The sequence below is a fragment of the Sapajus apella genome, unplaced genomic scaffold (assembly GCF_009761245.1).
Source record: "Sapajus apella isolate SASKATOON/1434 unplaced genomic scaffold, GSC_monkey_1.0 scaffold30, whole genome shotgun sequence".
Lineage (NCBI taxonomy): Eukaryota > Metazoa > Chordata > Mammalia > Primates > Cebidae > Sapajus > Sapajus apella.
Window position 1 is genome coordinate 7,872,331 of NW_022436970.1, and position 26,005 is coordinate 7,898,335.

Consider the following 26,005-nt stretch of genomic DNA (forward strand, 5'->3'; position numbering starts at 1 on the left):
TTTACGGCACCTCCTACTGGCATCCATAGCAGTTATAGCTGTGTTAGTTTGAAATGCTGCAGCCAAGATGGTCTCTTTGCCCATTCTCTGTCAGACTCTGACTTAATTTCTTTGGGATAGGACCTTACCAAACATTTCCAGGTCCTTATGGAGAACCCTGGGATAACTGTGCTTCCCTTGAGTACATCCAAATTCCTCTGCTTACCTCAGAAACCAAGCTCCCAGCATCCCTCCTCCATCTCAGAACATTTCTCTAGAGCTCACCTTCTTGCAAGGAACTGATTACTCATCCCTACTCCCCAATGTCTCTAGTCATCATTCATAAATCTCAAACTCATGGGGAAGTCTTCTGCCCGCAGACTGAACGATGACATTTATTTCCAAGTACCTATCTCTATGACATTCTTGTTTGCTGCCCAACCAAAGTGCTTTCCCCTTTCCTTGCATGGCTCTCTCCCTGTGGGCATTTGGCTACCCCAAAGGGCAGCAAGAAGAAGTGGCTTTGCTGCTTCACACTCCAGAAGATGGAGTACCCAATCTATGAAGTCAATCCTAATGTGAGTCTGAGGTTAAGTACGGAGATGACCCTAACATCCAGAAACAGAATTTTCACCCAAAAATTTGTTTTTGAGGTACAATGAGCCACTGGATGGGTCACAAAGACCCAGCAGGACTAAAAACATCTGTCTGTTGCTGTCTACCTAAAGTACAGTTTTCAATTCACATTTGGAAATTGTGACAATATATAATTTTTCTCTGAATTTTTTTTCTTGTAACAGTACCATTCTTATAGTAAAATTATTATAGAAAAATGGAAAAACATAAAAAAGTTTACAAAAGAAAATGAAGCTACCTTTAATCTCACTAAACAGAAATAATTGCTGTTATTATTTTAGTGTATTGTCTGCCTGTGCATTTCTGCCTATGTGGAATATATTACTGAGGTTAATTTATATACACATAATACAAACTGTTTACTATTATAAATAATTTCAATTATTTTTGTGAGTTACACTGTGTCCCTGAGAATCCTAAAGAACAGTGTTATGCTTCACTGTTTATATAAGAATATAAATTCTTATATCTAACAAAAAAATCAATGAACTATTACCTGACTACTCCTACAGAAAAATTACAGCAGATTCTGAGAGCAACAAAGCTGAGCACTCATCTACTCTCTGCCACTTAGCAACTCTATGATCTCGGTCAAGTTTCTTAAATCTTCTGTACCTCAGTTTCCTTTTATTTAACATGAGGATAATAACATACCTCCTTTAAAGAGTTGATGTGGCAGTTAAAGGAGAAATGGCATATAAAGTGTGTAGATTCGTGTGTGGCATGCAGTAAGTAGTAAATAAAGGTTATTAGCATCATTATCATCTTTGTGTTACTGCAAGGCTTCTTTAAAAATGAGTGAGTGGATTTATAATAAAGCACCGATCCTATAATACAGCTTATATAAAGGTTGATAAGAGTTGAGGCTGAACAGCAAATTATTCAGGGTTTTAGTGAACTGGGAACCAAACAGCAAAAATTTCCCAAAGGCCATATAGTGTAATGATCAAAAGCATGAGTTTTGGATGAAAACAAAGGTTTGTTCTCCCAATTCTTAATAGTAAAAATTCAAATGTATTTAGTCAACATAAAGGGCTAGGCATTATTCTTGGAGCTTTGCTTATATTAGCTCACTTCATCTTTGCAATATCCCTAAGATATAAGTACTATCACTAGTGGGGAAAAAGCAACAGAGAAGTTAAGAAATTTATAGCAGACAACAAGGCTAGTAAAAGGCAGAGCTAGGATTTGAACTCAGATGACCTTATTCTATTTTTAATTATTGTTATGTTGTTGTATATTTGAAAAAGTTATTTAATATCAGTGAGTCTCTCGTTAGATTGTAGTCTTTTTCTTATGGATTTGACAGAATTATTTGTATATTCTTGATAGAAGCCCTTTGCTAATTATATGTATTGTGAATATCTTACACTTCAGCTCACTTTTTGACTATCTTAATGGGTCTTTTGGTGAACGAAGTATTTTATTTTAAGGTAAGAGCACACATCAATATTTTCCTATACGACTGGTATATTTTGTGCCTAGATTATCCTGTAGAAACACGCATCTTTTCTTTTTAAAGGTGTGCACTTTTATTCAACTGGTCTGAAGTCAGTGTACATGTAAGCCCTGGCGGCCTCCACCCACGCCCAGGGAAACCAAAAGCCTTCATATGTCTCAAGTTGAGGGACAAAAAAGGGGTAGCCACAGAGGCTAAAATCTTTCAAAATAAAACAAAAGAACAATGTACAATCAAGTCCTCAGCCACACTATAGAACTCTGGGGGATGCTTGCTCCCACCGACTGCTGTCACCTTCAAACGGTTTTTAAATCCTGAGTCAAGCCAAAAAACAAAATAAAACAAAAAAACAAATAAATCCATGCCAATCTCATCTTGTTTTCTATGCAAGTTAGCTTTTGTCAGGAAAGGGTGTAACGCAAGTCACATCTGCCTAGAGGCATTTGCGGTGGACAATGGAGGGACTGGACTCGTCGTACTCCTGCTTGCTGATCCATATCTGCTGGAAGGTGGACACTGAGGCCAGGATGGAGCCGCCGATCCACACGGAGTACTTGTGCTTGGGAGGGGCAATGATCTTGATCTTCATTGTGCTGGGCACAGGGGTGGTGATCTCCTTCTGCATTCTGTCGGTAATGCCAGAGTACATGGTGGTGCCACCAGACAGTACTGTGTTGGCGTACAGGTCTTTACAGATGTCCATGTCACACTTTATGATGGAGTTGAAGGTAGTTTCATAGATGCCACAAGATTCCATACCCAGGAAGGAAGGCTAGAAGAGTGCCTCGGGGCAGCAGAACTGCTCATTGCTGATGGTGATGACCTGGCCGTCGGGCAGCTCATAGCTCTTCTCAAGGGAGGAGCTGGAAACCGCCATGGCCATCTCCTTCCTGAAGTCCAGGGCAATGTAGCACAGCTTCTCCTTGATGTCACACATGATTTCCAACTCAGCTGTGGTGGTGAAGCTGTGAGGATCTTCACAAGGTAGTCAGTCAGGTCCTGGCCAGCCAGGTCTAGACGCAGGATGGTGTGGGGGAGGGCAAACCCCTCGTAGATGGGCACAGTGTGGGTGACCCCATCACCAGAGTCCATCACAATGCCAGTGGTATAGCCAGAGGCATACAGGGACAGCATGGCCTGGATGGCCACATACATGGTTGGCATATTGAAGGTCTCAAACATGATCTGGGTCACCTTCTCATGGTTGGCCTTGGGGTTCAGGGGGGCCTCAATCAGCAGCACAGGATGCTCCTCAGGAGCCACACGCAGCTTGTTATAGAAAGTGTGGTGCCATATATTCTCCATGTCGTCCCAGTTGGTGACAATGCCATGCTCGATGGGGTAGGTACTTCAGGGCCAGGATGCCTCTCTTGCTCTGGGCCTCATCACACACATAGGAGTCCTTCTGACTTATTCCCACCATCACGCCTTGGTGCCTAGGGCATCCCATAATGGAGAGGAAGACGGTCTGGGGAGCATCATACCCAGCCTTGCACATGCCAGAGCTGTTGCTGACAATGAGTGAGACAATATGATCATCCATGGTGAGCTGGTGGTGGGTATGGATGGGCAGTGGAGCAACAAGGGTGTGGCTCTGTGCTTGTGGGGCAGATGCAGTCTTGGCTGAAATATGTATCTGGATCCCTACCTCATACCATATTAAAAACTAAATTCCAAGTAAATTGTGATGTTGGTACAAGGTAAACCATCACAGGCTGGGCATGTTGGCTTCTGCCTGTAATCCCAGCACTTTGGGAGGCCAAGGCAGGCAGATCACTTGAGATCAGGAGTTCGAGACCAGCCTGGCCAGCATGGTTAAACACCATCTCTGCTAAAAATACAAAAATTAGTTGGGAGTGGTGGTATACGCCTGTAATCCCAGTTAGGAAGCTGAGGCGGGAAAAATCACTTGAACCCAGGAGGTGGAGGTTTCAGTGAGCCAAGATCATGTCATTGCACTCCAGCCTAGGTGGCAGAGCAAGACTACATCTCAAAACAACAACAAAACCATCACAATAATTGTGATTTAAGAATACGTTTTACAAGCTTTGTTCACCTTCAGGTTGTCCTCACTATTGTTGAGTCTTTGCATTTTCACATAAAGTTTAGAATCAGTTTACCAATTTCCACAAAATTATCTATCAGGATTTTGATTAGAATTGCATTGAACCAACAAATTAATTTGGAAAGAATTACAATTTTACAATATTGTATCTTACAATATTAGCGCTCCCAATCTATGAACACGGTGAATCCTTCCATTTTTAAAAGATATTCTTTAATTTCTTTTAATGACATTATATAGCTTTTTTGTATGGCAGTCTCTAAAATTTTTTACTAGATTTGCCATAGACATTGATGTTTTGAGTTGCTTTTGTAAATGGTGTTATTTTACATTTTATTGTACATTCAATACAATGTTGAGTATAGGTGGAGCTAACAATAGCAGGAATTCTTGTCATTTCCAATCACAGGCAGAAAGCTTACAATATTTCACTATCTTTTTCCTTTTTCTCGATTTTAATATTTCACTATTAAATAAGATGTTGGTTGTGGGTTGTAGGCACTCATTTTTACCTTTTTCTTCCCTACTAACCTTTTTACTATTCTCCCATCCATTCTCTATCTTCTATAAATTTCTTACATGTTCTTGTCAGCTTTTCTTTTCTCTTACATTCTCTTTGTTTCTGTGGTCTTATCTATCCTTTTTCATATCTTTAATTTTAATGAGGTTTTAAGAAGGAGCCAAGATAAGCATGAGTTCAAGCTACCATGCTTAATTAGGGGTCCCAGAAGGCTCTACATGAAACAGTCTTTTTTATTTGAGAAAGTTTGTTTGACTTTTTAGATTTTTAGTTCTTTAATTGACAAATAAAAATTGTATATATTTATAGTATACAACATGATGTTTTACAGTATGTATACATTGTGAAATAACTAAATCAAGCTAATTAACATATCCATTACCTCACATACTTATTGCTTTATGTATGTGTGTGTGTGTTGAAAACATTTAAAATCTATTCTTAGCAATTTTTAAGTACATAATACATTGTTATTAACTATAATCACCATGTTGTACAATAGATCTGCTGAACATATTCCTCCTCACTGAAGTTTTATATACTTTGACCAACATCTGCCCAGTCTCCTCTCCTCACGCCTGAACCCTGGTAACCACCAGTCTACCCTCTGCTTCTATAAGTTCCACATTTAAGATTTCACACATGAGTGAGATCATACAGAATTTGTCTTTCTGTGCACGGCTTTTTCACTTAGTGTAGTGTCCTCCAGGTTCATCCAGGTTGTCATAAATGACAGGATTTTTAAAATCAACTTTTTATCTAAGGTGAACTTGATTCACTGAATGAAAATTCTGCTGTGTTTCCTAAATGCCTGCAAATTTTTTAAATGTTTTCTTAATCCTCATAAATTTGAAAAAAAAAAGTGGGAAAAAATATGTTACACACATAGAATTGTAGCTTCCATGCATGCTAAAATAATAAAGAAATTTTATTTTACAGTAATTGAAATTTAACTTTGAGGTGCCATAAGCCATTTTCATCCCAAATTATTTTTCTTTAATAAACATTCTGCTTTTCTGCCAAGTTCAACTTTCCACTTAATGCAAGAATCCCTTTAAACACACCTGAGTGATGACCATCTAACCTTTGCTTAATTATCTTCTATGCTGGTGAGCATATTACTTCCCCCATGAACACAGACAAATATTTATCTCAATTTCATACAAAAAGTACTATCACTTAGGTTTGCATTCTACTGCAAATAACAGAAGAATCAACTAAACCTTACCTTAAATAAAACAGGAGTTCCATTTTCTTTCTTGTCAAAAAGCAGTCCAGAGTTAGGTCATCCAAAGTTGGTTCAGCAGCTCCCTGGTGCCAGGGGAAACCCACCCTGTTTTGAGCTCTGTTCTCTTTCATCTGAGACCATGGCCTTCAGCTCCATGTTTGTAAGATGTCTCCTACACTCCCAGGCAGTGCTTCTGCAGTCAGCTACAGTTAAGTGCCTGGTGAAGTGCAAAAAACAAACAATAAACAAACAACAACAACAAAAAATGACCCTTTGAGATAGCTCCTTTATAAAGAGCTTTCCCAGCAGCCCTACTCGGCAACTTTCTCTTACATCTTATGGGCCAGACTACTCCACTTGGCCACACCTAGCTTTGAGGGTTGAAGTCAACATTTTATTGGGCATATTACCATCCTGAACAAAACTGAGGTTCCACTAGCAAAAGAGACAGGGACAATGGATTTCAGTTGGCAGCCAACAGTGTGCACCACAAAAGCTTACTCTGTTTTTCCCTTCTTCCCAAATTCATTCCTTCCCACCTTGACAGAAAAGCAGTCAGAGGCTTTGGCAATAGCTAAAAGCTCAAAGAACCAATTCAGAACTGCGTGGGAACTAACAGGCATAGAAGGTCAAATCAAAAACCAGAGGAAACATAACAAACATACAGGGAAAGCAGGGCTGGCTCCGGCCTCTTCTGGGAAGTGAAGCTTCACAAAAGAGTCTGTGAGGACCTCCAGCTGGTCTGGTAGAGCTGGGAGGCTGGGAATGGGTGAGATCAAGTTTTAGAGTTAAATAGAAACAGCTGTTGGCTGCCTTCACCAGCCCTGAGGCGACGGCTCATGCACATTCAGAGGAACAATTCCGTTTGATCTGTACACATGTAAAAATCATTGCCTCCTTCATTTTCTAAGTGCTTAAAATTATTCTTTTCCTATTAAGATTTACATTCACTAGGGTAACACATGTTTAGCAGCCAGGACTCGCAGAAGCATCAGATGCAGTACAGATAGGCATGCCATGCTGACTTACCACCCATTACTTTGGCAGGTTCACTTTTTTTTTTTGGTGGCCTGTTTGTTACATACCTTTACCTTGTGTTGGGCTCTGAGCTGAGCACATGGTTTGTTACATCACTTATCCTCACATTAACCTTAACATTAGGTATTCCAGTTTTAAAGAGAAACCTGGGGCTCCAGAGAAAGCAGTTCTTTTTCCAAGGCCTCCCAGACTGTGGATGGCAAGCCCAAGGTTCAAGTGCAAGTCTGATTCTGAAACCACATGCATGTAACAAAAGCCCTCTACTTGCTGCCTTGAAGCCAGAAAGGAGCTAACCTCACTTTCTCATCTACAGAAGAAACAGACACACACACACACACACACACAGACACACACAGCCCAGAGGTATCAAAGGACCTGCCCAAGGTTGTCAGTTAGACAAAGCACAGGAGGCTGGGCACAGTGGCTCACACCTGTAATCCCAGTGCTTTGGGAGGCCAGGGCTGAGGGATCATTTGGGGCCAGAAGTTTGAAACCAACATAGTGAGACTCAGGCTCTACTAAAAAATAAAAAATTTAGCCAGGCGTGGTGGAACATGCCTATAGTCCCAGATATTCAGGAGGCTGAGACGGGAGGATCCCTCAAGCCTAAGAGTTTCAGGCTGCCGTGAGTTATGATTGCAACACTGCACTCCAAACAAACAAAAAAAGAGCAAAGCAAAAATTTAAACGCAGGCTCCCACATCCCTTCATTCCACTTCTTTGACACAAACTTGTAGCCTTCATAACTGATGCCTTTAGTATTTTGGAGGGGCTAAGATCCACTGTTTACCAGAGATAAACATTATTTTCAAACTTTAATGTTTCTTCAAGATAGTTCATTAGTCACATTAACATTTTTGCTTCTTAGACTAACAAAACAAATAGCTTTAAAAGATTCACTTCCTGAATCTATGATTAATTTGTAAAGAGTTAGGGAAAATTACCTGGAACTAGCTCTAGACACATTTTAGTTTTGCTACTTAGCTGAAAACCAGAAATAAGACAAAACCTTTAAATCCGCCCTAATAACCTCTTTTACCTAAAAATCTCAGAGGAACTAGTCAGGAGGTAAAAGGTAGACACTCAGGAGGCCAGGTGAGCCACTTCTCCATGTCTTTTCATTTCAATCATTATCTGTTCCTCAGGGAGGCCCTCCCTGACCACCTTCCTAAATGAAATTTCCCAATATAGCAGACTTAGGATTCTGCTTCTGGCCACAATAGATTAACCGGTACTGGCCTAGCTCTCCCGCAGTAAACAACAATAACACTGGACAAAATATATGAAATTACAGTTTTCAGACATGGAGCAAAAGGAGGCACAAGACTGTGGTCCCTGAGAGTCCCTTGATAACCCTTTCTGACTTTAGGCACTTTCCAGACTGTGGCACAGGGAGGAAGCCCAACATAACACAATGTTGCTGATGAACTGAGGAGATAGAAATTGAGACTCTGGATTACAGAGACAGAATGTGCAGAGCGTGGTCCCATCGAGAGAGCACTTGCAGAGGAGGAGTTCCAGATATCTGCATAGGGATGTCCTGGAGGCTGTGGCTAAATACCAAGCTACTCCTTAGTAGGGTAAGCAAGACTCGGTGCGACTGATAAAGGAACACTAGGGAGCTGAGAGTTGAACTACTGGAGCCTGGATAGGCCTGGAAATGCTCAAGTACTGATCAGCCAGAGTGAAGACATCCAAGAAAGGCTGCTCTAGATCTAACCTAATAAGGCTTTAATATCAAGATGATCTGTAAGGAAACCAATTGCCAGGCAGAACAAAATCCAACACTCTAGAAGAGAACATAACAAATGCAAACATTCAACTCTGTAGCATTTGTAATCTATAGCATACAATACATAATCTCTAGACATGTGAAGAAGCAGCAAGATATGATCTGGAACCAGGAGAAAAGCAGTCAACAGAAAGACCTTGAAATGACAGAGATGATGGGATTAGCAGATAAAGACTTTAAAACAGCTATTTTTTAAAATGGGCTAAAGATTTGAATAGACTCTTCATCAAAGAAGATACATAGAAGTTCACATATTAGCAGGTTAGTAATTAGGAAAATACAAATTAAAACTATAATGACATACCCCTACCTACCCATTAGAATGGTTAAAATTTTTAAAGACTGAACATATGAAGGGTTGACAGGAATGTGGAGGAACTGGGACTCTCATATTCTTCTGGGGCGAATAAAAAATGGTACGACCACTTTGGAATATAAGTTTGGAAATTTCTTTTTGAAAAAGAGACATACACCTACTAAATGATCCAGGCATTTCACTCCTAGGTATTTACCCAAAAGAAAAGGAAATACATGTCCATACAAAGACTTATGCATGGATGTTTAAGCAGCTTTACTTATAAAAACCTCCAAACAGAGAACAACCCAAATGCCCGTTAACAGATGGATAGATACACAAATTGCTGTGTCTGTCAAGCCAGGAACTGTGTGTGAAAGGGCTTGAGATTTTATTCTGCTAGCAAGGCAACAAGATATCTTGTCACAATTTTATAAATACAGGCAGAAGACACAGCCATTCTGGGTCAGAGACAAAAGACAGTTTATGACTCACAGCAATGGCAGTAACCAGAGAAACATCATTGCCCCCTTTCTCTGAGCTGCAATCGCACTGGGTGACATGAAAAGGGCCAAGTGTTGATGCATATGCAGTGGGGTACATTATCGGAGAGGAAACCTCGAGATTCAGAAACCCTGACTTTACACAGGGGCTCCTGGCAAACACGCTGCTACTCCTCTCTGGAGAGATGTGTCCCCACCAGGATTTCTGTGAAGAAAACTAAGTTAACTTTTTATTGGCTCTGATTGTCAAGTCTATAACTTTCCTATTGCTGCATAACAAATGATCACAGAGTTAGCCATGTAAAACAACATCCAGTTATCATCTCACAGCTTCTATAGGTCAGAAGCCTGGGCATGGCAAGTGACACTCTCTATCTGGGGTCTCACAAAGCTGAAATCAGGGTGTCGGCCAAGTGCCATTCTTATCTGGAGCTTGAGGTTCTCTTCCAAGTTCATTTGAGGTGTTAGCAGATTTAGTTCCTGTGGCTACAGGATTGAGTGCCATTTTCTTGCTGGCTATTACCATTAGTAGTAGTAGCTATTATTATTATTATTATTATTTATTTTTTTTTTTTTTTTTGAGACGGAGTTTCACTCATGTTACCCAGGCTGGAGTGCAATGGCGCAATCTTGGCTCACCGCAACCTTCGCCTCCTGGGTTCAGGCAATTCTCCTGCCTCAGCCTCCTGAGTAGCTGGGATTACAGGCATGCGTCACCATGCCCAGCTAATTTTTTGTACTTTTAGTAGAGACGGGGTTTCACCATGTTGACCAGGATGGTCTCGATCTCTTGACCTCGTGATCCACCCGCCTTGGCCTCCCAAAGTGCTGGGATTACAGGCTTGAGCCACCGCACCCGGCCTATTATTATTATTATTATTAAACTATTAGCTCTTAGTCTTTGAGGCTGCACTCAGGCCCTGGCCATGCAGGCCCTTCCACAACAGCAGTTCACTTCTTTAAAGGCAGCAGATCCCCCTTCCAGCCTGCTATGATGGCATCTTAGATAACATAGCCTAAGGGAGAGAGTATCCTATTCTATTCACTGGTCCTAACCACACTCAAGGTGAAGGGATCATACACAGTCTTTACACCATGGGACAAGAATATTGGGGGCCATCTTATAATTCTGCCTGTCAAGGAGCGATAACTTGGAAGTCATAATGAAGCTTGAATATTTGCTTCACTGATTGGATTTGTTTTAATCTTAGTTAATAAATAGATAAGGATTCAAATTGAAAACATTAATCTTCACTATACTCTCACAGACAATACTAGTAAAAGCCATTTTTGTTAAGCCGCACCTATAATTAAAGGAACTGGCCAATAAGCTTTAGCCTTGACTTGCTAGAGAATTTAGAGAATTTTTTGCTAAGCTGTTCTAGAAGTTCTAGGCAACCCTCCATTGCATGGTGGTGCAGGGCTGTAAAAATGACTGCAGCCGAAACTGTATTAAACACTCTTAATAGTCAAGGGGAAAAATGATGATTGCTCTGTGACTTTTAAAATTTCTTGTAAGAATATTATAATCTCTCTATTGGTTTTAAGTATATAGGAAAATGAAAAAATAATAAAACTAGTATTTATGTAGTATCTTGTATTTCATTAATAACAGATTTATTGAGATATAATTCACATACCATAAAACTCAAAGTCCACAATTCATTAGTTTTTAGTCATCCTTTGGTGATCTGTGGGGAATGTGTTTCAAGATCCTCTGTGGATACTAGCATCTGCAGATGCTCAAGTCCTTGATATAAAATGGCATAGTCTTTGCAAATAACCTACGCATATCCTCCCATATACTTTAAATCATTTCTAGATTGCTTATAATGCCTAACACAATGTAAATGCTATGTGAATAGATGTTATACTGTATTGCTTAGGAATAATGACAAGAAAAGTTGTCTGTGCATGCTCAGAACAAATGCAATTTTTTTTTCTGAATATTTTTGGTCCACTATTGGTTGAATCCACAGATGCAGAACCTACTGATATGAAGGACTAACTGTATATTCACAGAGTTGTACAACCATCACCATGATCTAATTTCAGAATATTTTCATCGCCCCTAAAAGGAATCCTATATCCATTAGCAATGACTCCTCATTCCCCACTCCCGAAGCCCCAGGCAACCATTCATCTACTTTCTCTCTCTATGGATTTGCCCAGGACATTTTATGTTAATAAAATCATATAATCTATGTGGTCTTTTGTGATTGGCTTTTCACTTAGCATAATGTTTTCAAGGTTCACCCATGTGGTAGCATGTACCAGCACTTCAGTCCTTTTTATCGGTGAATAAAATTCCATTGTATGGGTATACCACATTTTGCTCATCCATTCAATGGACATTTGGGTCAAAATCTCTTTCCTCATTTTTGTCAATAAATTCACCTTCATTTAGTTTTTCTAGCTGCTTATCTAAAGTCTCTCAATGGTGGCTGTATCAATAGTTCCACCGTGAGCTCTTTCTTCTGTAACTCCATTTATATTTGATTCAAGTTTCACTTGCAGCATCATCACTTTTGGGCTTTTTTGCTGCAATTTTATCTTTATTGGTCAGTTCCCTCTTTTGATTATCCATTGTGATGAAACATCATGTGGGAGACAAGAAGGCAACACAACTGCACACTTTGCTGTCTGTGCATGAACTGAGTAACAGATACACAGTGACTGACAGACTTTGAAATAAGTTGTATGATTGGTCACTGATTATGATGTGCATCTGTCATTTGCATAGTGATTTGTGGACTGAAGAGCTAGCAGTGAATTGTGTAATTTATGCAGCTACTTAGAGCTAATACACCATGGTAATTTGAATGATGCTGTTGGGGGATGGTATTATTTCACTAAAGCATGGTGGCTGAAATTCATACATATCAAAACTGTATCATACACAGTCTTGTGTATGCCCTATTTTCTTCTGGAATACAGAGGGCAACTAAAAGTAGATTTTGTCTAAGAAATTAGGATACAAAGAGCCTGGCAGCTAGGTAACTAGAAACCACTTAAATAGACTGATGCATGTTAATTAATTCCTTTCTTTTGGATATACGTTGGACTTTTGAAAACCTACAAACATGTAAATCAAAAGCATTTAAGTACACCATGGAAACACTCATGAAGATGACAGAGAAAGATTGAGATTAAACAAGAAAAAAAAACCCAAAAAACTCAAGTTCTCTCACACAGAAGAAAGCATCTCAGTTTCCATAGCTGCTGGAAGACGTTGGAAAGAAACACGACACCCAGTCAAGTTCCTCCCCCAGCCCCTTCCCTGTTCTCATGAGGGTTCCACTGATTTTCTCTAGCAGTAGAAACTCCAGACCACATCTCACTTGGCTGCTCTAGGATATCTGATACCATTTATACAATCTTCTAGAAATTCTCTCCCCCTTAATCCTGATTCTCCTCTTTTTCCTCCTCTCTATAGTCCTCAGTCCTTTTCGCAACTTTCTTTTGCTCTATAACTCCAACCTTAGCCCCACATTTTGGTACTTGTCAGAGCTTCCCTTATTTCTTGCTGCCTTTATATGCATCCTTTAGAAGAGCTCATTAACTCTCATGGCTCAACTAACACTTGTCTTCAAATATTACTGACTGTGCAGTGACTCACACCTGTAATCCAAGCACTTTGGAAGGCCGAAGTGGGAGGATCACTTCAACCTGGGTGTTCCAGATCAACCTGGGCAACATAGCAAGACCTGATTTCTCTATAAAAACAAAACAAAATAAAAACAAATATTAATTATGATCATCTATATCCCATACCTTGGTGAAGAGTCAGAAATGTCACCATGAATAAGATATTGCCTTTATTCTCAAAGGGGCCATGGAAACATGAAGAAGAAAACCTCAACCACTCTTGTGGTACAAGTAGGAGAAACCCTAGCAGAGGAAGAAACATTGGTCTGCATCTATGATGGATAATAAGAGAGAGATTGGGAATGGATGGTAATAAAATTGCACAAGATTTCTATGCCAAAATGTTACATCTCTATTGAAGACTATAAAAATACATCTGAATAAATGGAGACACATCATGTTTATCATGTTCAAAGTTGTCAGTTCTTCTACTCATATACATATTTGCTACACCTGTATGGTATTCAATACCATAAAAATGGTATCATGCTGTACATAGCCAGTTCAACTTGGTTGTTTTCAGTCAACACTAGGCTTTTGTGTTCCAAATGAAGGTCTAATCCTTCATGTTAACTATTGAATAGTATTTCACTATATGAATAAGCCAGTGTATTTGTCAGTTTTTCACTGAGACAGTTATTTTGTTTCCTTTTGTTTTTGGTCTTCCCCACCCCCCACCCCTGCCAATTTACAGAGAATAGGTGTTTCAGGCACAATTAAGGGTACATGTAAAGACCAGAAGTGAGAGAGGATCCAGCTGCATGTAGCTGAATAAACTTGGCAAACATAACGAGAGAGGTAAATAGCAAGAGATAAAGCTAGGTGCACAGCCAGGGACTATTCCACAAAAGATGTTACATGCCACACTTAGCACTCCCGTATGTATCTGTTCAGCACAGAGCTTGTTTCTAAGTTTTGCCTATGCAAACCTCCATTGGATATTCCCCCAGGATTGCATCTGGACACCTCACATTGACCATGTCTAGAATAAAATTCATTATCGTGCCCTAAATGTCCTTTCCTCCTGGGTTTCCTACCTAAGCCAATGTACCCATATTTACTCAGTGTTCAAGCAGGAATATCCACCACTTGTGACTCCTCCATCCCCCTCAGCCCCTACAGGCAGTCAATTCAACAAGCCTCCCAAAAGTTTCAAATACACCTCCGCTGCCCCTGTTTGAATTTGAGTTCCATTAGTCTTTAACCTAGATTGTTGCTACCCATGTATCTGGTCCTAAATTCCTCCAAGTTAATAAAAACTGCCACAACAAGACCTACATCCAATATCACAGCTGTGAAATCTACCCAATCCCTGCACCTTGTCAGAAGTTATTGGTGTCCCTCCTGAACCCCCATAGCCCTAGGGACATATATTTGTTATATCACTTACATTGTGATTGCTCAGTTGTTCGTTTATAAATTCCTTACATTCATTGCAGTATGAGTGGCATGCCACAAGAACTCAGTAATTTATCTCTGTTAAAGGAAAAACAAAAACAATTACACAGAATCCTTAGATACTGAGGAAGCATTCTAGCTTCTCTAAATGTGAATTTGGTATTTAAACAAAAACATACAGTTAATGCCACTATGTCCCTTTTCAACAGATAATCTGAAAGTTGGCACAATAAAAAAGACCAGAGCAACGAATTTGAACAAGACTCAGTATTATAAGTTCTAAAGAATGACATACATTTAAGCAATCTGAGCCCTCCTTGAATTTCAAGAACAGGTGAAAATTTCATTCTGTGTTTGACTACCACCAACTCTACAGCCCCAAGAACCAACCAATGACAAATTATACTAATACTGGCACAAGAACAAAGATAAATAGCAGCCTACAGGCCTCTCTGAAAAAGCAGATCTTTCAAACTGGAGAGTAATCTACTTAAAAACTGTCTGGGGTAACAGTTTTATAAAGTCTGACGTCTGTTATTACTTCAAAATGTACCCACTGTACTTTCCTCACACGGAGAACCCCAATAGCCTTCCTAACTCTGCTTCTGCTACTGTCACTCTTGTCAAAAGACATTCCAGAATGAATTTGCCTTGGGAACTTGACAGACATATCAGAAGTTTCCAGGGAAGTAGGAAGGAGGTGACCCCTTAGTCATCACAGAACAATGTGGAGCCATGACTCCTGCAAATGTGCAAATCATTGTGGCCTGAGAAGGATGTATCCTCTGAGGGACAAGCTTTTAAAGGAGGCTGACAGGGGCCATGCATGGTGGCTTACGCCTTTAATCCCAGCACTTTGGGAAGCCTAGGCAGGTGGATCGCCTGAGGTCAGGAGTTCGAGACTAGCCTGGCCAATATGGTAAACTCTTGTCTACTAAAAATATAAAAATTAGTTGGGCGTGGTGGTGGGCACCTGTAATTCCAGCTACTCAGGAGGCTGAGGCAGAAGAATCACTTGAACCCGGGAGGCAGAAGTTACAGTGGGCCGAGATCATGCCACTGCACTCCAGCCTGGATGACAGGGTGAGACTCTATTTCAAATACATAAATAAATAATAAATGAGGCTGAGGGGAGAAGATTACTTGAGCCCAGGAGTTCAAGAACAACCTGGGCAACATACTGTGAACCCCAAATACCTAGGCAGGTCTCAGTCAATTTAGAAAGTTTATTTTGCCAAGGTTGAGGACGCACGCTCGTGAACAGAGCCTCAGGAGGTCCTGACAACATGTTCCCAAGGTGGTCAAAACACAGTTTGCTTTTATACAACTCAAAGCAAAAGTGGGACAACTCGCAGCGGGGGGGCTTCCAGGTCGTAGGTAGATGAGAGACAGGGTTGCATTCTTTTGAGTTTCCGATTCGCCTCTCCAGAAGAGGCGACCAGATGTGCATTTATCTCAGAGAGCAGAGGGAGGCAGAATGGGAGGCAGGTTTGCCCAGCTTGACTTTTAGCTTAGTGATTTTGAGGCCCCAAGATTTATTTTCCTTTCACGATAGTGAGAACTCTAGCTGGGTGTGGTGGCATACAATTGTGATCCCAGCTACTAGGGAGGCTGAGGTAGATCACTTGAGCCTGGGAGGTCAAGGCAGCAGTGAGCCCTGATCATGCCACTGCACTCCAGCCTGAGTGACAGAATGAGACTCTGTCTCAAAAAAAAAAAAAAAAGTAAGGTGATCAATCCTTATTTCTATGTAAATGTGCCTTTTCCCCAACAGCAGACAGACATTCCAATATCACCACTTACACTGTGCTCCCCTGCGGCAAGGCTGCTGCGAGCGCCGGATTTCACAATACATGAAATACCCTGCCGAATGGCGGGCAAATCCACTTCCAGCTCTTCCCCCTCGCTCCTCAGGACAATGACAGCAGAGACGATAAGAATGGCTGACAGTTTTCAGGTGCTTCACGCCTTTCTATACCTGAGCCTCCTGGGAAAGTCTCTCTGCCGGTTGTGACAACAAAAATCTGCAACAGCACTGATAGAGCAGAGCAATTCAGCTGATTTTATTCTCCTGAGCCATCCAGCTGTTTACACTTCCAAGGTGTCAGCTCCTCCGAAAGAATGAATCAAACCGTCTTGGCACAGGCTTTGGTCATTTAGACCATCTGCTCTAAAAAGAAATAGAAGAAATTTAAACAAGAAGGCTTTAAAAATATTTTAATGGAAAGAAATGCCATTATTTGGTATGGCAGTAGCCGGCAAGAATCATCTTCTTGACAAAGCTTCAGACATTTTCTGCTTAAAATTTTTAGAAGCATGTTTCTACTCCCTCTTGCCTCTATTATGATTCTAATTATTTAAATTGAAAAGCATTGTGCTGTAAAAAATAACAGTTCTGAGCAAAATGCCACTTTGAAATGATCTACATTTTCATGTAGATCCAAGCTGCAGGAGTTTTCCCGATTAAGAGATGGCATTGTTCCTTTGATAGCAGCTGCTTAATTGTCTTTTCTTAGTTTCTTAGAATACGGAGCTAACAAGAATAAGGTTTTGGGTTTGCTTCCCAAGTAAGGAAGTCATCATCAGAGGAAGAAAGGGAAACAGTCTTCACTGATAGCAACACTACTACAATTCCCAAAAAGCCATTCAACACGCTTGTCGTTTGAAGCAGATCAGTGCTGTCAACTCTCCATATGAAAAACAGCACAGATGTTGCACAGCTATTATATAAAATGGTCCCAAGAGTCAAAGGCCGTGGAGAGTTCTAGTACAACACAGACAGGGAAAAGCGACTGGACTGCGGACATGGAGGCCAGTGGTGCCCAGCGAGAGTCACTTCTGTGTGCCTTCCATCTCTTCGTCTTCCCATGGAATCCTGTGTGGCCATACAGTTTTGAAGGAACAGGAAGAAGTGACAGGATGAAGAAGAAGGACTGTTCCATCTTTTGATGACTTTAAACTACTTTTCATTTTTCTCTGTCCTTTGGATAAACTGATCCAGAGAAACATTTGGATCTTCCCCCTCTTTTTTTTCTCATATTCCCGACAGCCTTTCTCACCACCTGCAAACCTTGAGAAGAATGTGATTGTAAGGTCAATGTAGGGTCTCTAACCAATTTAGTTTCCCTAATCCAACCTCACAGCTGAGACACAAGTGCTCAGGCAGTTATAGAGAAAAGGGGGATGGAAGGATGGTTGGGTAGATGGGTGAGTGAAAGGACATTAAACTTCTTTCGTTTCTTGGAGATATATTTGCACTGTCAACAGCCAGTTAAACTGGCTCAATCGGAAAATTTAATGAGGAAGGGAAGAGGGTATTCAGTACTGGTGACTGCTATGCCCCAGGATATATTCAGGAGTAAGGCCAGAACTTCCAATGGCCACTCTGAAAAGCAACGATAAAAGTGGGGAGGTGGAGGGGAGAAGGGAGACTAGGAATGGGAACAGAGAGAGCAGAACAAAACTCTTAGCAGGAGAAGATACGGGTCTTTCATTAAACTTCAGCTAATTCCTCGGCAGGAGTGACATATATCTGCAGCTCACATCAAAGCATTCATTGTACTGGGTCAAACTCATAAAACCAGATCCAGGACTCAACAGTTTTTTTCCTCATGTTAGTAGCATCCTGAAGGAGCAGGTCTACCAGATAAAATAAGAGGACCCGTGAGCGAGCCTCTCACCACACAAGCTCTCAAATGCAGAGAAGACCCAGGGGATGGATAACAGGTCCGCCTCTCAATATTCTCCTGTCTCAGACTCCGGTGAGCTCGGTCAGCCTCCAAGGCCCTGGAAACATTTAGAACAGCAGCTCCAGCCTTCAGACTGACATGAGATAAGATCTTATAAGCCAGAATGTCAGTTAGCATTACATAAGACTCGGGGGATTAAGAAGCGAAATGCCACTCGAAGCCTTCACTCTGAGATGCACAGAATGTTCTCGTGATGGTGCCAGGCCCTGTTGCAGACGCCTGTGGTGGTATGTCTAACTTACGCCAAATCTTGATCAGGACTCAGAGGACTCGCTCGGAGAGATCCTGGGGGGAAATTCTCTTTTGCATCCTGGATCAGGTCACAGAATTACTGAGAATGAGGCACTTCTCAAGTAAGCCCCTGAGGGCAGCAGTTAAAAGGACAACCGGGTTTATCATAAGTTTTCAACTTCCTGATTTCAATTGGATTCAGACACATAAATGCCAAAAATATCAAAAGGAAAAGGAAAGTCACAGAGCTCTATATATTTCCAGCAAAATATGGCAGGAATGTTCCAGAAAAGCCAAACCATCAGCAATCTTGACATTAAAGAGTAATGAACTCCACCTTTAGGTTTATGTTCTGATATTTTTATCTTCACATTGTGCTGATATTTTTATATTCGCATTTCATGGTGAACTATGATACTCAAACTTGTGGCCCAGTAAATTGCTTGTGCTATTATCTGCACTTTCAAAATGAAGAAAAAGGATCATGATTTTTTTCATTGCTGTGTGGCACTACATGTGCCTTTGGGGATTTCTAAGTCCTAAGTTATATATAACTCTTGCAGGGCACAATGTCATACACCTACTCAGGTGCTGAGGTGAGATGATGGCTTGAGGATGGTCCCAGCTACTCGAGGCTGAGGTGGGAGGATGGCTTGAGCCCAGGAGTTTGAGTACAGTCTGGGGGACATAGTGAGACCCCCATCTCTAAATTAAATAAAATATATAACTCTTAAAAAGTGGACACATATTGATATGGTTTTGCTGTGTCTTCACCCAAATCTCACCTTGAATTGTAGTAACTCCCACATGCCAAAGGCAGGGTCAGGTGGAGATAATTGAATCATGGGGGTGGTTTTCCCCATAGAGCTCTCGTGGTAATAAGTAAGTCTCACAAGATCTGATGGTTTTATAAATGGGAATTCCCCTGTACATTGCCTGCCACCAATTAAGACATGACTGCTCCTCATTCACCTTCTGCCGCAATTGTGAGGCCTCCCCAGCCACGTAGAACTGTGAGTCAGTTAAAGCTCTTTCCTTTATAAATTACCTAGTCTTGGGTATGTCTTTATTAGCAGCGTGAGAACAGACTAATACACATATGTTTATGCATATCTCATAAACCAAAACTGAGGAAACATCATGGAACAAATTTGTTTGAAACTATTTATAGGAACTCTTGGAATAAAAAGTAGGAATGAATCTTGTGAGTCCACAGAAATGGATTTCAGTAGATGGAAGTTTTCTCTGAAGGGAAATGAAAAGTTGAGCGATCCTCTGCCCCAAGGAAGGAGCACAGCTTTCATAAAAATCTACACTGAGTACCCCCAGATGCAGCCAAGGGGTCAAAGACCATCCTCCCCAAAAATGCAAGCACAGTCCAAATTTTGTTTCAAAAAAGAATATTCAAAAGAAAAAGGGAAAATGATAGCTTTGGGAACTTTTTTCCTTTCTGTGTTCATGTCTTGATAACTAACCTGTTACAGTAAGGATTTGAGTGGTAGGTGTCAAAGTACTAAACAATCAGAAAAGCAAAAAATTTACCTCCCCAAATGTGCTCATTTCCTGTGGCTACCATAGCAAATTATCACAAAACGAGTGACTTGACCAATGGAAATTTATTCTTTCATAGTTTCAAAGTCCTATCTCCAGGTACTAGTAGAGTGATGCTCCCTTGTAAGAATCTTGGGGTGGATCCTTCCTCCCCTCTTCCAGCTTCTGGTGGCTCCAGTTGTTCTTTGCATGTGGCTGCATCACTCTCAGCCTCCAGCTTCACATGGCCTAATCCTTGTGACTTCTCTTCTGTTCCTTTTAAGGACATTTGCCATTGTATCTAGGGACCACCTGGATAATCCAGGATGAGTTCATCTAGCATCCTTCATTTTATCTGCAAAGACTCCTTTTTTCCTAATAAGGTCACATTCACAGATTCTGGGGGTAGGACATGGAGAGATCTTTTGGGCTGCCCACAGTTCACACCACTATACTAAGTATATTGTGGACTTCCACATCTTTACAAAACTTCAATTGCTTAAAAATAGACAACCAATATTTACTTCCATTCTTTAATGCTGATTAAAAGAAAAACGAGGAAAGCTCTGCATCCTTCTGCTTCACATGCCATCTGGAACACAGCTGGCATATGCCTCAAAGGTGAATGTCAAAAATCTGGTGCAAGTGTGCCCCAAGCCAACTGCACACACAGAGTCAACTTCAAGAGCATGTTTTCCTAAGTATACTGTTCATACTTGATTATCTATATGCAATGGAAAAAGTCTAGTTTCCACACCACCTGGTTAGCTGCAGTGATTGCATTTTCAGAAGCAAAACTCTACAGATGCTCTTATGCTGATGACAAGACTAAATGTTTGTGAAAACTATCCATTTAAAATGTTTTTTAAAAAGCTTCATTGTTTACTAGCTGTGAGATCTTGAGCTATTTTTGATTATCCAGCGTTTCAGTTTTCCCATCTGTAATACAGTATAATACCTACATCATAGGGTTGTTGTAAGAATTAAATAGGTTAGTACTTGTAACGCATTTAAAACAGTGCTTGGCATATTGTAAGAGCTATATAACTGTTTATTAAAATTTTGTTAAAAGCCATAATGAGAAATCACACTAAACGCTGACAAACACATTTGATGTATGCATACCAATTAAAGGTCTTGGCAGACAAAAGATTTTAGGATACAATTGGCTTGTAGAGTAACTGGGCAGGCTTGAAAATGGTTGGGGACCAAGGGAAGATGGACCACAGAGGACACAGCCAAGGGGACCTGCAAGGAACATCACTACAATTCCCTTGGAAGCCATAGATTGTGTCTGACCTGGCTGGGCTGCCAAGGACCACTGTGTGGAGCCACCTTCATCTTCTATAGTAGGAGACAGAGCACTACATTCCCCCAATACCCCTTTAACAGAGATCCACTCAAATAAGAAGTTAGAATGCTGACAATCACAATAACACCTCCACAGTATGGCTTGTCTACATAAAATCACTGGATTTGTGAAGTTGGATTGAGAGGAAAACATACTGATTTAAAAGGCTGCCTCATACTGAACAGTATGAAATAAAAAAACTCTACCACTTCCTGGCTATTTGACTTGGACGAGTTAACCTGAATCTTAGTTTCCTGATAAATGTGACTGATGATAGGTTGTATCAGTTAATTCTTCTAAAGTTTAGCTCAGTGCCCGATACACGCTGAGACGTTCATTAAGCATTAACATCTATAAGTGTGCGATCAATGGAATTAAATATTTTACTTCTAAATATAAACTAAGTTCTGTATTTCATTGTAGAACTGTGCTTATTTGAACTCTTCCCTCAAGCCCGTTCTCAATTGCTGACCTTCTCAGCACATCAGTTTTCCTAAGCTTTCTCTCTCTGAGTCTCTGCGTACTTGTTGCATGTATTACTCATAGGGCAAATATCACATGCTGCCTTTATTCAATAGCTATATCATCTATACCCAGACTTTAAGTCTTTCTTATGCAGTGCACTGAGAAGCTAATGTGCTTAATCAGAGGTGAAGCCTGTACACAAATTTAATACAATTTAATGTTTTAATCTAATTTAAGTCGTGAGTGCAATGAGACCAAAAAACACGTCATGGGGCAGGCAGTATTATCACAGTATTACAGATGAGTCAGTTGAGACCCAGAGAGGTTTGCCTAAGGTCACACAACTAATAAGAAGCAGAGCCCAGATAAGTCTGTGTGATTCTAAAGTGCATAAATTCTGCCTCCTAAATTGCATTATCAGTTTCTTCAGGGCAAGAATTAGGTTGAATATGCCTTTGTGTTTCCCTTTTCTGGTAAAGCCTTGAAAGAGGCAGGGCTCTAGTTCTGAGGACCAACGGATAAAATGGCAAACATTTTAAAACCATACACCCCATTGGTGAATGGCTAGAAATCCAATGTGTTCTTGTTTTGTTTAGTTTTCTGAATCTAATAATTTTTTGCCCATATGAGTATAAATGTCTACCTAGAAGTTTGATCTATAAAGTCTGTTCAACTGTTTGTAATTAACTAACCAGTCAGCTCAGTCAACAAAATGTTCAACAAAGGGTAGAAAAGAAAATCCATGCTAGGTTGTATGAATTTTCAATAAAGTTAAGCAATGAAGTTAATATAACTGTATATACTGTTGTATATTATGTATAAATATATAATCTGAAAAGAAAACTGATATGATTTGGCTCTGTGTCCCCACCAAAATCTCACTTTGAATGGTAATAATCCCCACGTGTTGTGTAGAGACCTTGTGGGAGGTAACTGAATCAAGGGGGTAGCTTTTTCCCATGCTATTCTCATGATGATGAATAAGTCTCACAAGATCTGATGGTTTTGTAAAGGGGAGTTCTTCTGCATACACTCTTTCTTGCCTGCCACCATGTAAGATGTGACTTTGCTCCTCACTTGCCTTCCACCATGATTGTGAGGGCTCCCCAGCCATGTCAAACTGTGAGTCCATTAAACCTCTTTCCTTTATAAATTACAGTCTCAGGTATGTCTTTATTAGCAGGATGAGAATGGACTAACACAGTAAATTGGTACCAGGTAGTGGGGTGCTGCTGTAAAGATACCCAAAAATGTGGAAGCAACTTTGGAACTAGGTAACAGAGGTTGGAACAGTTTGGAAGACTGTACAGAAGAAGACAGAAAAGTGTGGGAAAGTTTGGAACTTCCTAGATACTTGTTGAATGGCTTTGACCAAATGCTGCTCATCTCAGATGGAGATGAGGAACTTGTTCAGAGCTGGAGTAAAGGTCACTATTGCTATGCAAAGTGAATGGTGGCATTTTCTGTCTAGAGATCTGTAGGACTTTGAATTCAAGAAGGATGATTTAGGGTATCTGGGGGAAGAAATTTCTAAGTGGCAAAGCATTCAAGAGGAAGCATAGCATAAAAGTTTGGCAAATGTGCAGCCTAACAACGCAATAGAGAAGAAAAACCCAGTTTCTGGGGAGAAATTTAAGCCAGCTGCAGAAATTTGCATAATGAACAAGGAGCTGAATGTTAATCACCAAGACAATGGGAAAAAATATCTCCAGGGCATATCAGATACCTTCATTGGCAGCTCCTCCCATCACAGGCCTGGAGGCCTAGGGGGAAAAATGGTTCCCTGGGCCAAGCCCAAGGCCCCCTTGCTGTGTGCAGCCCCCTGCTGTGTCCTGCATATCAGCTGCTCCAGCTGGGGCTGAAAGGGGCCAACATATAGCTTGGGCTGTGGCTTCAGCTGTGGAAGCCCCAAGCCTTGGCAACTACCATGTGGTATTGAGCCTGTGGGTGCACAGAAGTCAAGAATAGAAGTTTGGGACCCTCCACCTAGATTTTGGAGGATTTATGGAAACAACTGGATGTCCAGGCAGAAGTATGCTGCAGGGGCAGAGCCCTCATACAGAATCTCTGCTAGGGCAGTGCAGAAGAGAAATGTGGGGTTGGAGCCCCCACACAGAGTCCCCACTGGTGTACTGCCTAGTGGAGCTTTAAGAGGGCCACCATCCTCCAGACCACAGAATGGCAGATCCACCAACAGCTTGCACCTTGCACCTGGAAAAGCCACAGACACTCAATGCCAGCACACAAAAGCAGCCAGGGCACGGGCTATACCCTGCAAAGCCACATGGGTGGAGCCCATCTCTTGCATCAGTGTGACCTGGATGTGAGATGTAGAGTCAAGGGAGATTATTTTGAAGATTTAAGATTTAATTGCTGGCTCTTTGGATTTTAGACTTGCATGAGGCCTGTAGCTCCTTCATTTTGGCAACTTCTCCCATTTGGATCAGGTGTATTTACCCAATGTCTGTACCCCTGTTGTATCTAGGAAGTAACTAACTTGCTTTTTATTTTACAGGCTCATATGCAGAAGGGACTTCCCTTGTCTCAGATAAGACTTTCGACTATGGACTTTTGAGTTAACGCTGAAATGAGTTAAGATTTTGGGGGATTGTTGGGAAGGCATGATTGGTTTTGAAATGTGAGGACATGAGATTTGGGAGTGGTCAAAAGTGCAACGATATGATTTGGCTGTGTCCCCACCCAAATCTCACCTTGAATTGTAATAATCCCCACATATCATAGGAAGGACCATGTGTGAGGTAATTAAATCATGGGGGCAGGCTTTTCCTGTGCTGTTCTCATCATGATGAATAAGTCTCATGAAATCTGATGGTTTTATAAAGGGGAGTTTCCCTGCACATGCTTTTTTTGCCTGTCACCATGTAAGATGTGACTTTGCTCCTCACTTGCCTTCCACCATGATTGTGAGGCCTCCCCAGCCAAGCGGAACAGTGAGTGCATTAAACCGTTTTCCTTTGTAAATTACCCAGTCTCAGGTATGTCTGTATTCGCTGAATGAGAACAGACTAATATAAAAATGCACCCCAAAGATAAGCAATAGCAATTCATCTACTGATTTTTGTATAATTATATATAAAGTTCAACTAAGACCTCAAACCAATGCTTTGATTATGGCCATCTCTGAATAAAACAATGTAACTCAACATCATAATATTTAAATTCCTGCAGCTGTGGTGTTTGTTCCCCTGGGAAACCAGACAGTTCAATCATGTTTTTTTCTTTTTTTTTTTTCCAGAAGGCCTTATTTAAGAAACTTAATTTATTGTTAACAAGTACTTATATTTCTAATTTCATCAAGTATGTCAGGAACATAAAGATCATCAGATTTAGAGTACTTAACCAAAAAAGGCTTTACTTTTCTCACGTATCCGGAAGCTAGAGGTAAACTGTCCTGGGATGGTATGGTGAGCAGCTAAGGGATTCTACCATGGACTCAGTCATCTTTCATCTTCCAGCTAAGCCTTCCTTTCCAGGTAGTTTCATTTTCAAATGCATTTTCCTAGTTGCAAAACTGCTCCACCTCCAGTGGCATGCCTACATTTCAGATACAGAAGGAGGAAAAGGCAACAGGCAAGAAGGAACATCAGCTACGTTGAGTTTTCCAGAAGCTCCACCCAGGGACTTCTGTGTATACGTAATTGGCAAGAGTTGCATTGCATTGGCATGCCTCATTGCAAAGGAGGGTTTTTTGTTTGTTTGTTTGTTTGTTTTAATCCCAGCATACTACTTCTTTTAAAAAAAAAATAAAAAGATTTTTTTTTAAGAGATGTGGTCTCATTATGTTTCCCAGGCTGTCCTTGAACTCCTGGGCTTAAGCAATCCTCTTGCCTCAGCCTCCAGAGTAGGTGGGACTATAGGTGTATGCCACCCTGCTGGACTCTGGGCATATTTCTGATAAACAAATCAGGGCCCTGATGGTAAAAAAGGAGAGTGGATACTGGGTAGGTAACTAGTAATGCTTGCCACAAGTAGAACACATATGAACCATGGATTATGTTGTTTTTCCTCTGAATATTTCAGTCCTTGAACTTCTTACCTAACAAATGGTTTATGAAGCCAGGAAATGATGGAGAGATTCTAAACTAGGGGCCATGAAG

General features: G+C 40.8%; 1 long non-coding RNA gene and 1 pseudogene across 3 annotated transcripts; both read right to left on the bottom strand.

The window, feature by feature from the left end:
- Positions 1-824: 824 nt before the first annotated feature.
- Positions 825-3,735, bottom strand: LOC116561746 (annotated as a pseudogene). Its single transcript, XR_004273583.1, has one exon. The product of XR_004273583.1 is annotated as an actin, cytoplasmic 2-like (transcript).
- Positions 3,736-13,213: 9,478 nt separating this feature from the next.
- On the bottom strand, positions 13,214-25,657 carry LOC116561747. 2 transcript variants are annotated; one of them, XR_004273584.1, is made up of 3 exons: positions 25,264-25,657; positions 16,540-16,731; positions 13,214-14,639 (listed from the first exon to the last, which is right to left on the bottom strand). It is a non-coding gene; the product is annotated as an uncharacterized LOC116561747 (long non-coding RNA). The 2 variants fall into 2 exon arrangements; XR_004273585.1 differs by having other exon boundaries at positions 16,365-16,731.
- Between the last annotated feature and the right edge of the window lie 348 nt (positions 25,658-26,005).